Source organism: Manis javanica, chromosome 2, assembly GCF_040802235.1.
Source record: "Manis javanica isolate MJ-LG chromosome 2, MJ_LKY, whole genome shotgun sequence".
NCBI classification, from domain to species: Eukaryota; Metazoa; Chordata; class Mammalia; order Pholidota; family Manidae; genus Manis; species Manis javanica.
The window spans coordinates 34,727,377-34,740,904 of NC_133157.1; the positions used below are offsets into that span (position 1 = coordinate 34,727,377).

Sequence of the window (13,528 nt, forward strand, 5' to 3'; positions counted from 1 at the left end):
CTAAAGACATGCATAGACTAAAAGTCAAAGGATGGAAAAAGATATTTCATGCAAACAACAGGGAGAAAAAAGCAGGAGTTGTAGTACTAATATCAGACAAAATAGACTTCAAAACAAAGAAAGTAACAAGATAAAGAAGGACATTACATAATGATAAAGGGCTCAGTCCAACAAGAGTATATAACCATTATAAATATATATGCACTCAACACAGGAGTACCAGCATATGTGAAACAAAAACTAACAGAACTAAAGGAGGAAATAGAATGCAATGCATTCACTTTAGGAGACTTCAACACGCCACTCACCCCAAAGGATAGATCCACCGGGCAGAAAATAAGTAAGGACACACAGGCACTGAACAACACACTAGAACAGATGGACCTAATGGACATCTATAGAACTCTACATCCAAAAGCAACAGGATATACATTCTTCTCAAGTGCACATGGAACATTCTGCAGAATAGACCACATACTAGCCCACAAAAAGAGCCTTAGTAAAATTCCAAAATATTGAAGTTCTACCAACCAACTTCTCAGACCACAAAGGTATAAAACTAGACATAAATTGTACAAAGAAAACAAAAAAGGCTCACAAACACATGGAGGCTTAACAACATGCTCATACATAATCAATGGATCAACGAACAAATTAAAATAGAGATCAAGCAATATATGGAAATAAATGACAAAAACAACACAAAGCCCCAACTTTTGTGGGATGCAGCAAAAGCAGTCTTAAGAGGAAAGTATATAGCAATTCAGGCATACTTAAAGAAGGAAGAACAATCCCAAATGAATAGTCTAATGTCACAATTATAGAAATTGGAAAAAGAATAACAAATGAGGCCTAAAGTCAGCAGAAGGAGGGACATAATAAAGATCAGAGATGAAATAAACAAAATTGAGAAGAATAAAACAATAGAAAAAAAAATCAATGAAACCAAGAGCTGGTTTTTGAGAAAATAAACAAAATAGATAAGCCTCTAGCCAAACTTATTAAGAGAAAAAGACAATCAACACACATCAACAGAATCAGAAACGAGAAAGGAAAAATCATGACAGACTCCACAGAAATACAAAGAATTATTAGAGACTACTATGAAAACCTATATGCTAACAAGCTGGAAAACCTAGAAGAAATGGCCAACTTCCTAGAAAAATACAACCTTCTAAGACTGACCAAGGAAGAAACACAAAATTTAAACAAACCAATTATGAGCAAAGTAATTGAAGCGGTAATCAAAAAACTACCCATGAACAAACCCCCCAGGCCAGATGGATTTACCTCAGAATTTTATCAAACATACAGAGAAGACGTAATACCCATTCTCCTTGAAGTTTTCCAAAAAATAGAAGAGGAGGGAATACTCCCAAACTCATTCTGTGAAGCCAACATCACCCTAATACCAAAACCAGGCAAAGACCCCACCAAAAATGAAAATTACAGACCAATATCCCTGATGAACGTAGATGCAAAAATACTCAACAAAATATTAGCAAACCAAATTTTAAAAAATATCAAAAGGTCATACACCATGACCAAGTGGGATTCATCCCAGGGATGCAAGGATGGTACAACATTCAAAAATCCATCAACATCATCCATCACATCAACAAAAAGAAAGACAAAAACCACATGATCATCTCCATAGATGCTGAAAAAGCATTTGACAAAATTCAACATCCATTCATGATAAAAACTCTCAGCAAAATGGGCATAGAGGGGAAGTACCTCAACATAATAAAAGCCATATATTATAAACCCACAGCTAACATCATACTGAACAGCAAGAGGCTGAAAGGTTTTCCTCTGAGATTGGGAACAAGACAGGGATGCCCACTCTCCCCACTGTTATTCAACATAGTACTGGAGGTCCTAGCCATGGCAATTAGACAAAACAAAGAAATACAAGTAATCCAGATTGGTAAACAAGAAGTTAAACTGTCACTATTTGCAGATGACATGATATTGTACATAAAAAAACCCTAAAGACTCCACTTCAAAACTACTAGAACTGATATCGGAATACAGCAAAGTCGCAGGATACAAAATTAACACACAGAAATCTGTTGCATTGCTATATACTAACAATGAACTAGCAGAAAGAAAAATCACAAAAATAATTCCATTCACAATTGCATCAAAAAGAATAAAATACCTAGGAATAAACCTAACCAAAGAAGTGAAAGACCTATACCCTGAAAACTACAAGTCACTCTTAAGAGAAATTAAAGGGGACACTAACAAATGGAAACTCATCCCATGCTCATGGCTAGGAAGAATTAATATCATCAAAATGGCCATCCTGCCCAAAGCAATATACAGATTTGATGCAATCCCTATCAAATTACCAGCAACATTCTTCAATGAACTGGAGCAAATAATTCAAAAATTCATATGGAAACACCAAAGACCCCGAATAGCCAAAGCAATCCTGAAAAAGAAGAATAAAGTAGGGGGATCTCACTCCCCAACTTCAAGCTCTACTACAAAGCCATAGTAATCAAGACAATTTGGTACTGGAACAAGAAAAGATCCAAAGACCAGTGGAACAGAATAGAGACTCCAGACATTAACCCAAACATATATGGTCAATTAATATACGATAAAGGTGCCACGGACATACAATGGGGAAATGACAGTCTCTTCAACAGATGGTGCTGGCAAAACTAAACAGCTACATGTAAGAGAATGAAACTGGATCACTGTCTAAGCCCATACACAAAAGTAAATTCAAAATGGATCAAAGACCTGAATGTAAGTCATGAAACCATAAAACTCTTAGAAAAAATCATAGGCAAAAATCTCTTAGACAGAAACTTGAGTGACTTCGTCATGAACATATCTCCCCGGGCAAGGAAAACGAAAGCAAAAATGAACAAGTGGGACTACATCAAGCTGAAAAGCTTCTGTACAGCAAAGGACACCATCAATAGAACAAAAAGGTACCCTACAGTATGGGAGAATATATTCGTAAATGACAGATCCGATAAAGGCTTGACATCCAAAATATATCTCACACACCTCAACAAACAAAAGGCAAATAATCCACTTAAAAAATGGGCAGAGGAGCTGAGCAGACTGTTCTCCAAAGAAGAAATTCATATGGCCCACAGACACATGAAAAGATGCTCCACATTGCTAGTTATCAGAGAAATGCAAATTAAAACCACAGTGAGGTATCACCTCACACCAGTACGGATCGCCACCATCCAAAAGACAAACAACAACAAATGTTGCCGAGGTTGTGGAGAAAGGGGAACCCTCCTACACTGCCGGTGGGAATGTAAACTAGTTCAACCTGTCGGGTCCCTTCCCTGTCTCTGACCCGCAGATGAGGGAAGAGACGCGATTGTTCATCGAAGATCTTAAGGACCAGCCAGGGGACTCAAGGCGTGACAGCGCAAGAGTGGTGCTGAAAAGGCATCTCTCATATTTATTGATAAAATGGTTGTTAACAATATTGGGGTTTCCATGCACAATCATTAATTAAGTTCAACTCTCACTTTCTGAAGGATAACGAACAAATCCTCATGGTGAATGAACACAGAAACTCTTTCTGTCTTGGCTACTGTTTCTGTCTTGACTACAATCATGAACCATAAACAAATCATCAAGGCAAAAGTGCTTATACATATAATTTTCATACTTTATATATAAGTCCATATAATTCCCACATTTCCCCCTTTTTGTTTTTAAAAGGCTTCAAGATAATGATTGTTGTAACTCAAGTGAAAGATCTGTTCTTAATTTTTTAAATATCAACTTAACTGGACAAAAGCAGCAGAGAATGCCTCATGTAAGTGGGGGTATGAGGTTCTAAGCCTCGCCTCAGTTGGCCCCCACCTCTTCACTTGTTGACCCTTTATGACTGTGCCTGTCTTAGGTTGTTCCTCCCATGAGGAACCTTACCCGTCTCTGGCTAACTAGCTATCTCTTGGGGCCACATAGGGAGAGAACGTGTGGAAAAAGGAGGCATTAGGAGTAGACTGATGTTTGTTTTCATACTCTCACTCTTATGTCCAGCCTTAATCATAGAAATCACAAAATACAAAGATTTAGTGCACGGACTTTCATGAGTAACAATGCAAACAAAGAACATTATTTTTTAGACGTTACTTCCAGGAAAGTAGCATAAGCATGCATTGGTTTCAACAAACTGGTGACTATATGACGCATCCAGGCTATCAAGACTGGAAGGCAAATACACAAAAGAAACAGGCCTACAATTACTGGCTAAATCTAGTGAAACCAAGAAAACTATTTAGGTAATTCAGGCATTTGAGAAAACTTATCAATAATATGATGAATATTGTCTATTTGATTGTGAATAGTTTGAGAAAAGTCAGACAAATTAAAACAACACATGCCTGGAAACTGTTCACATCCCATATGTTCTTTTAACAATAGAGTCTATAGTAGCGCGGTCTTGAAGTACTGCAACTCGTACTTCTCCCAGTTCTTGGTTGAGTTCAGATAAAACAGAAGCAGTCAGATTTGTTGTTTTACTATATGCACAGGCCATCTTGGATATTTCATTCTGCATTCTTACAATGAGTCTTGGAACTGGTAAGATGAGTGCAGCAGCGACAGCTACAACAACAGGATCCAACAACTTCAAGTTGTCATCGCAATCAGGTGACAGGGCTCGAGAAATCTGTCTGTGCTTATATCCAGGATGGTCTATAAGAGCAGGAAGAATACGTCTTACTCCACAAACACCTTGATAATGTGAAGAAAAGGCTTGATATGTTTTGTTATTGCATAAAAATACCCAGCCATTTGGAAGTCTATATCTAAAAGGCCATTTTACACGAATAGTAGAATTACAGTAAGAAGGAATATGAGTGCAATTAATGCATATACATTCAGAAACTATAGTAGTACTGACAGGTAAGTTCAATTGAACTTCACGAGTAAGAACTTTAGGAGTAATGTTTATTCCTGAGATATTAGTGAAAACAGAAAAAGGGAGTCCTATACTTATTAAATTCTTCTTTAATAATCCACTAATAGAGGAATCTCCTGCTACACAAAAAGATGACTTGTTCAGTTCTCGACTTGCAAGTTGTAGCCACATATTAGGTGAAGAAAATTCTCACTCTGGAGACAGTGATATGTCTAAGTAGACATAACTACTTTTATATAATATATCAGGAGATCCTTTTTGATATTTCTCACAAGAATAATTGCCAATATCATTTCTGGTGAAAACTGTTTTATAAATATCATAGCGAGTATTATCCCTTTTAGACTGATCAGTTGCATTATTCTATCCAAGCTTTCCTCCATACTTTTGTCTATATATCACTTTGCCATCTTTTTTCTATACTATAGGACTTACAGGAGTAGAACAGGTGGATACACACTGAAGGACTACTCCTCGGCCTAAATATGGAGGACTGCTCACACTAGCTGTAATAGTGCAAGCTTGTGCAGTGTGTGTATGTATGAATGTTATTACCAAAATTAGAAGTAGAAACTTCACTATCCAGGAAGCTTCATTCCAGTGATGAAGTTTGTTGGTAGCCATCTTCTGGAGCAGCTCTTTCTGAGGATGTTGATATTGGAAGTTCTTCTTCATATCATATCTTAATTCTTTTTCTGGGTAGCCAAATCAAGCATTGATCCTCTGTAATGACACAAACAAACCCTTTGCCCCACACTTTGATATGACCTTTATACTACTGTGAAGAACTTAGTAGAGACCACCATACAGGAACTGCTGTTGTTTCAGGAAAAGAAACATTGTCAGAAAAATGTATTTCTATAGCTGATCGTCCATCACTTTTGAAAAGATCAAAATTAAGAACATGTAAAGCATGCATTAAGCGTTGATTTGCTGTTAATTTTATCATATCTGGGAGTAATCCCCCTTTTTGTTTTAACAAATAATGCGTAAGAGTAAGATGACGACGTTCAATTAGAGCTTGACCTGTAGAATTATAAGGAATGCTTGTTTTATGAATAATATTATACAGCTGAAAAAATCTTTTTAGCGTAGAGGAGAGGTAAACTGGAGCGTTGTCAGTTTTTATGGTGGCAGGAACACTTAGTATGGCAAATGCTTGTAAAAGATGAGTGATAATATGATGAGATCGTTCTCCTGGTAAAGCTGTTGTCCACGAAGCGGAAGAATAAGTATCAATAGAAACACGAACATGCTTAAGAGTTTCAAATTCAGGAACAATAGTAACATCTATTTGCCATAGAGCATTAGGACGTGTTCCCCTGGGAACAGTTCTTGCTTGCAAACGAGGAGAATTAATTTGAGAACAGGTTGGACAAGAATTCAAGATATTGTGAGCTTCAGTTGCAGAAAGAGAAAAACGCTTCTGTAAGGTGAAAGAAGGAGCATGAGTCAGGTCGTGATATCGTTCAGCTGGTGAGTAAGTAACTAAAGAAACAAGCTTGTCTACTTTATCATTATAATATGATAAAGGACCTGGTAAATTAGAATGGATCATATATGAGTAATGAAGAAGGGATGTAGATGTTAACGGATACACACCTGTAACTGAGAAAATAAAGTATTAATAGGAGATTGTACGGTGCCCAATGTTGCAGTTTCTAAGAGAGGAACAGAAAAAGCAGCATAAGCAGAGTCAGTAACAATATTGACAGGACCTGGAAAATCTTGCAAAGCTTGTAACACAGCATATAACTCATTTTGTTGTGCAGAAGTAAAATATGTTTGAAAAGTTTTTGACAAACCAAAACAAGTTATATAGGCTGCTTTAAAAGATTTTGTACCATCTGTAAAACAGGTAACAGTATTTAATAATGGATTAGGAGAAGTTTTTTGAGGAAGGATCCACTGATGGTGCTGAAAAAATGAAAATAACTTATTCTTAGCATAATGACAGTGAATATTTCTTAAATAATTCGAAAGTGCAATTTGCCAATGAGTATTTTGTTGAAATACTTGCATAATATTTTGTTTAGATAAAGGAACAATAATAGAGTGAGGGTCTTGACCAATCATCTGTCTTAGTCTCTGTCGTCCTTTAAGGATAATGGAGGCTACTTTGTCAATGTAAGGTTGTAAGGAGGGTTTAGTTTTTAAAGAAGGGACAGTAAAAGCAAACTTTTCCCTGTCCATTATAGCTAAAGGAGTTGTAAAAAAACAATCTTTAAGATCAATTATAGCCATGTTCCAGTCTTTTGGAACCATAGTTGGAGAAGGGAGGCCTTGTTGCAAAGGTCCCATAGGTTTAAGAACTGCATTAATTTGTCTTAAATCTTGTAAAAGTCTCCAATTTCCTGATTTCTTTTTTATAACAAATACAGGAGAATTCCATGGACTCGTGCAAAATTCTAACTTATCTAGCTGAAGTTGCTCTTGAACTAATGTGTGTAGGGCTGCCAATTTTTCCTTATTGAGGGGCCATTTATCCACCCAAACAGGCGTCTCAGTGGTCCACTGTAATGGTATAGGAGCTGGCTGCTGTTTATCAATGACCTCTAAGAAAAAGACTGAACTGATGAAGGCTCATTAAAAGACAATGTAGTATGCCATTGTTGCATTAAATCTCATCCCCAGAGATTAATTGCTACATTAACAATTAAAGGTTTTAACAAAGCTAATTGTTTTTCAGGACCAAGACAATGCAAGGTAGCTGAACTTTGCCATACTTGAGAAGCTGTACCAATACCTGAAACTTGAATATGCTTCTCTTGTTTGGGCCAATTTTTTGGCCAATATTTAAGAGCAATTACAGATACATCAGCTCCTGTATCTAACAATCTTGTAAAAGACTTGCCTTGAATACTGATCTTGCATTGAGGTCTATCTGATGTAATTTTTGTATTAAGCTATATTTGTTTATCTGTACTTCTAAATCCACCTTGTCCTCTCTCATAAGGTGTTGTTGAAGGTGGAAGATAGGGAAGTAAAAGTAATTGAGCAATTCTTTCTCCTTGAGGTATATATAATTCCTTATCAGATGACACTATTATTTTAATCTCACCTATATAATCTTGATCAATAACTCTAGGTCTTATTATTAATCTTTTTAGAGTCCAGCTACTACGGCCTAAAATTAATCTTACAGAATTAGCTGGTAAAGGACCAAAAATTCCTGTACTAAGTAATTGAACTTCTTGTGATGGGTGTAAATATACAGATTGAGAAGAGGCAAGATCTACAGCAGCACTTCCTTTAGTTGCAGCTTGTAAATCATGCCATGTTCTTTTACTTGGAGAGGATGCCTCTGTATTATTTTCTAGGGCCTCAGAGGCTGGCCCGATTGGAGGTTTAAAGGCTGAGATTCATTGATAGGATTACTATCTTTATCAAATTTTGAACAACATTCATTAGACCAATGTCTCCCTTTTTTACATTTTGGGCAAACAGATGGCAGTTTATCTTTAAAATTTGACTCTTTTGTTCTCTTCTGCAATCGGCAGTCTTTTTTCATATGCCCTTGTCTGCCACAACTAAAACACTTTAAATTTCTTGCATTTCTCCTTGACTTTCATAGCAGTTGCTAGTAAATTAGCTTGATATGTAGGAGAACCTATATCAGCACAGGCTTTGATATAATCTTCTATCTTAGCTCCTGCGGCTTTTAAAGGTCTAAGAACTCTCTGACACTCTATATTTGCATTATCATAGGCTAGCATCTGTAACAACATATCTCTCAACTCTGGATGTGTTACTGTCTTTCTCAAATTATCTTGCAATCTCGCAACAAAGTCAACACAGGACTCATTAAGCCCTTGTTAAAGTTTACTAAATGGCAAGACAGGCTTTCCAGCTGCTTGTATTTTCTCCCAGGCTTTTAAGCAACACAAACGTACTTGTGTTACTGCTATGTCTTCATATCTAACTTGTCTCTCTATCTGCAGCCAGTCTCCTTGTCCTGCTAGTTGTTCAGCAGTTATAAGAATTGGAGGATTGGCATGCTGATTTCTCAAAGCTTGTGGGTTTGCTTCCTCATACCACCAGGTTTTAAATTGTAAAAACTCAGAAGAGTCCAGACAAGTACGAGCTAACAAATCCGAATCATGAGGAATCATCCTTTCCTGTTCTGCTAACCCCCTCAAGAGACCCACAACATATGGAGAATTAGTACCATATGAAGAAATAGCCTGTTTAAAGTCTTTTAATGTCTTTAGGTGTATAAAGTGCTTTAACTCCTCCTTGTGGAAAATCAGGATCTTCACCTGGCCCAAAAGGAGTTAAACTAACTGGTGCTATTAAGGGTGTCAGATAAGCATCTCTATCACCCTCCCTCTGAGCTTTACGTATTCCTGCCGCGCAGGCAGACGTTGCAGGAACAGGGACTGGGGATTTTTTATGATGAGAGGAGCGAACAGAACTCTCATTCTCGGTCTCTGAAGAAGAGGAAGAGGAGGATGAAGAGGAGTTAGGTAGATGTGGGGATGGAGATCGCCTACTTGATCTTTCCACATCATCTAAGAGCTCTCTCGCACTCTTGTGTGTCTGACTTAGTTTCAGACAGTGGGGGAGTCTGCAAAGGCTGCAAGGCGAGAGTGATCAAATTACATAAAGACCAGACAGGCACAGGGATGACATTTCCCTGCCTGGGAGCCTTTTTAAAATCTCTTAAAACATTATCCCAATCAGCTTGCTTAAGTGTCCCTTGTGGTGGTAGCCAATAACAATATTTTTTAATATACTTATAGAGTTGGGCAAAATCTTTTTTAGAAGTTTTCACTCCTGATGTTTTTAGGAAGGCACGGAGTAATTTTAAATAATCCTCCGGTTAAGTTGCTTTAGTTTCTGTTTGGCCCATTTTAGTGTCCCTGACGTCTTGATCCTTTTCCCTACGTACGCTTTCCCGGGAATCTTACTGGATCGACGATCTTCGGAGCTTCTCCGCCTTAGAATTGCAAGTGCCGCCGAGCGGAGGTTCTCCGCCCTTAGTTTTGACCATCTTTCAGGTCCCTGTTCCGGCGCCACTTGTCGGGTCCCTTCCCTGTCTCTGACCCGCAGATGAGGGAAGAGACGCAATTGTTTGTCGAAGATCTTAAGGACCAGCCAGGGGACTCAAGGCGTGACAGCGCAAGAGTGGTGCTGAAAAGGCATCTCTCATATTTATTGATAAAATGGTTAACAACAATATTGGGGTTTCCATGCACAATCATTCATTAAATTCAACTCTCACGTTCTGAAGGATAACGAACAAATCCTCATGGTGAATGAACACAGAAACTCTTTCTGTCTTGGCTGCTGTTTCTGTCTTGACTACAATCATGAACCATAAACAAACCATCAAGGCAAAAGTGCTTATACATACAATTTTCATACTTTATATATAATTCCATATAATTCCCACATCAACCACTGTGGAAAGCAGTATGGAGGTTCCTCAAAATGCTCTAAATAGACATACCATTTGACCCAGGAATTCCACTTCAAGGAATTTACCCTAAGAATGCAGCAGCCCAGTTTGAAAAAGACAGATGCACCCCTATGTTTATTGCAGCACTATTTACAATAGCCAAGAAATGGAAGCAACCTAAGTGTCCATCAGTAGATGAATAGATGAAGATGTGGTACATATACACAATGGAATATTATTCAGCCATAAGAAGAAAATAAATCCGACCATTTGCAACAACATGGATGGAGTTATAGGGTATTATTCTCAGTGAAATAAGCCAAGCAGAGAAAGACAAATACCAAATGATTTCACTCATATGTGGAGTATAAGAACAAAGAAAAACTGAAGGAACAAAACAGCAGCAGATTCACAGAACCCAATAATGTACTAACAGTTACCAAAGGGAAAGGGACTGGGGAGGATGGGAGGGAAGGGAGGGATAAGGGCGGGGAAGAAGAAAGGGGGTATTACGATTAGCATGTATAATGTGGCAGGGGGGGAATGGGGAGGGCTGTGCAACAGAGAGAAGACAAGTAGTGATTCTACAATATCTTACTACGCTGATGGACAGTGACTGTAATGGGGATTGTGGGGGGGACTTGGTGAAGGGGGAACCCTAGTAAACATAATGTTCTTCATGTAATTGTAGATTAATGATAAAAAAAACTGAAAAGAGGAAAACTCAAATGTACCACATTAGGAAACAAAAAGAAGATGTAATCTCTTTAGAAATGTTCAGAAAAAGAATACTGACAACTTGCCACCAACAGTTTTTCTGAAATGCGCAATTTTCTAGGAATATACATATTACTAAGATTTATTTAAAGAGAGAAAAAAGATCTAAATGAACCAATATAACCTAAAAAAAAAACAGGAAAACATCACTACTTACCCAAATAGAGCTGGACCCAGAGAGGTTTACAGGCAAGTTCTATGATACCTTTGAGAGCCAGATGATGCTGGTACTGTTTACATGTTCGAAAGCAGAGAAAACCTCTCCCATTCATTTCATGAGGCTGGAATGATTCTGATTCTAAAACCTGTAAAATACAACAAATACAAAAAACTATAGTGCAACATCATTTATGGATCTAAACACCAGAATCCTAAAAAAAATATCAGCAAATCCAATCTAGCAGCAATACATCATGACCAAATAAAATTTGTTTCAAGGGTATAAGGATGGTTTAATATTAAGAAATACATTCACAATTTATAAGTCAAAGGAAAAATATAATGTAGATGGGTGCTGAAAATATCTTTGATACAGTCAATACCCATTACTGAGTTTTTAAAAACTCTCTGACTTTACCTTAACAGAGTAAAGCCTCCTGAAACCAACAGTAAAACATGTCATATTTAAAACAAACATGTCATACTTAACAGTAAAACAATGGGAAATACCCATTAAAATAAAAGAATATAAAGAACATAAAAGGTTTCTTGCTACTACCACTGTTGGTCAAAATTGTTCTGGGAGTTCTAGTCAATACTAGGACAACAAAAGGAGACAGGAGGTTATAAATATTAGGAAAGGAAGAGCAAAGTTTTCATTATTGCTTGTCTCTGGAAAAACCTAAGAAAATCCAAAAAATTAAACAATGTTAAATGATGGCCAGGCCCCCCAAGATTTTAAAAAATCGATAGCGTTTTTACATAGTATCAATAGCTAGTTAGATTTTATCATGGGAAAAATATTGACAATAGCGCCCAGGTATAGCTTTATTTCACTAGCTACATGATCAAATTCATTCTATTATGAGGATTATATACCTTCTGTCCATGGACAGCCTGGGCTGTTTCAGGAAGAAAAATGAATACTCACTGTGATGAGGCAGCTTGCTCTTAGGTGGCTCCTGCTGATAGGGAAGATGAGCTGGATCTGGGGTGCCCACCTCCCCCACCCATGGGGTGAGAGCCTGGCCTTGCACCTGAAGCCAGCAAAGCCTGGTGGAAGGACGGCTCCGCTGCAGCCTGCCCCAGCACAGCCTGCTGAGCTTCTGTCTGAAGCACTATAGCTGGAGGGCCACGTTTGTGGGATTCAAGAAGGGCAGAGGGCCTGGGCTCATTTCTAGGTCATGGAGGGGTGCAGGTGCTGGTGGGGAGAAATACTGAAACTTGTGGGCATGAGGAAAGCCTAGCAGAGGGAGGTGGGGAGGAGGTGCAGTCAGGAGACACCTCCAGAGGTTTCACAGGGAGGCTGTCCAGTCTTGAGCCGTGTGCTGTGAAGAGTGGGCAGATACTGTCCTGGCTCCTGGCCCCCTCAGCATTGGCCTGGCCTGCTGTGCTGGTATCTACTTTTGTTCCACTTCCCTCCCTAAATGGGCTCTCACTTTGCTCTCTGCCCAGAAGGCTGACCTGTATAGTTACCACACAGGCTCCTTTGTCCTCCAGTTTCTGGCAGGGCTCAGCAACGGGGGGAAACCTGGGGGAGGGAAGGAGGACCTGGGGTCCTAACAGAGCTCTCCTTGGGCTCTGGTAGCAACCTCTACACTTTGTGCTTAAGGGCCACTTGCAGTCCCGTTATAGCTTGTGTCCTGCACTCTCTATGGTTCCTTACAACCCTCTGTGTGTCACTTCATTAAGCCTTCTTCAAATTATCCTAATGTGGATAGGCCACCTGTTTTCCTGCTGGGTCCTGCCCAACATAAATGCTTACCTGACTGCTCAGTGAAGCAACTGCTCACATCTCCAGGAGAGTTCAGGGGGAGAATGGGTCTGGGGAAGACAGGTCAGGTGGCTCTCAGGGAGAGTCACGTCACCTGGTCATGTCACCAGACAGGGGCTTCCACCTGTGAACCATTAGGCGGGAGGCGCCAGCCTCTGCTCACAGAGCAGTGAGGTAACCGCCTCTGCTGCAGGCAGTCAGAGGAGGGGCCCAGCCCCAATTAGATACAGAGGGATATCAGTAGAGAAGGCTCTAGAAGGATTCTGCATTCACTGGTAGAGGCAGGGAGATAAAATGTGGATTTGGGGTGACTTTTTCCTTTGTTTCTATTTCCAGGTATTTGGGGGAATACAATGTTATTCTGTAATGAGAAAACAATATGGTGAACTTCATTTTGGAAAATGAAAGAGTGGGTGGAGCCAAGGGTAGGGCTGTCAGCATGCTCCCCACTTGAAGGATTCCTACCTTACCCTTATCCCCCACCAGCCTAACTTCCAGACTC

At 38.9% G+C, this 13,528-nt stretch overlaps 1 long non-coding RNA gene across 1 annotated transcript; it reads right to left on the reverse strand.

Moving 5' to 3' along the window:
- Window positions 1-3,432: 3,432 nt before the first annotated feature.
- On the reverse strand, window positions 3,433-11,374 carry LOC140844993 (uncharacterized). Its single transcript, XR_012123610.1, has 3 exons — window positions 11,251-11,374; window positions 5,471-5,638; window positions 3,433-4,689 (listed from the first exon to the last, which is right to left on the reverse strand). It is a non-coding gene; the product is annotated as an uncharacterized lncRNA (long non-coding RNA).
- Between the last annotated feature and the right edge of the window lie 2,154 nt (window positions 11,375-13,528).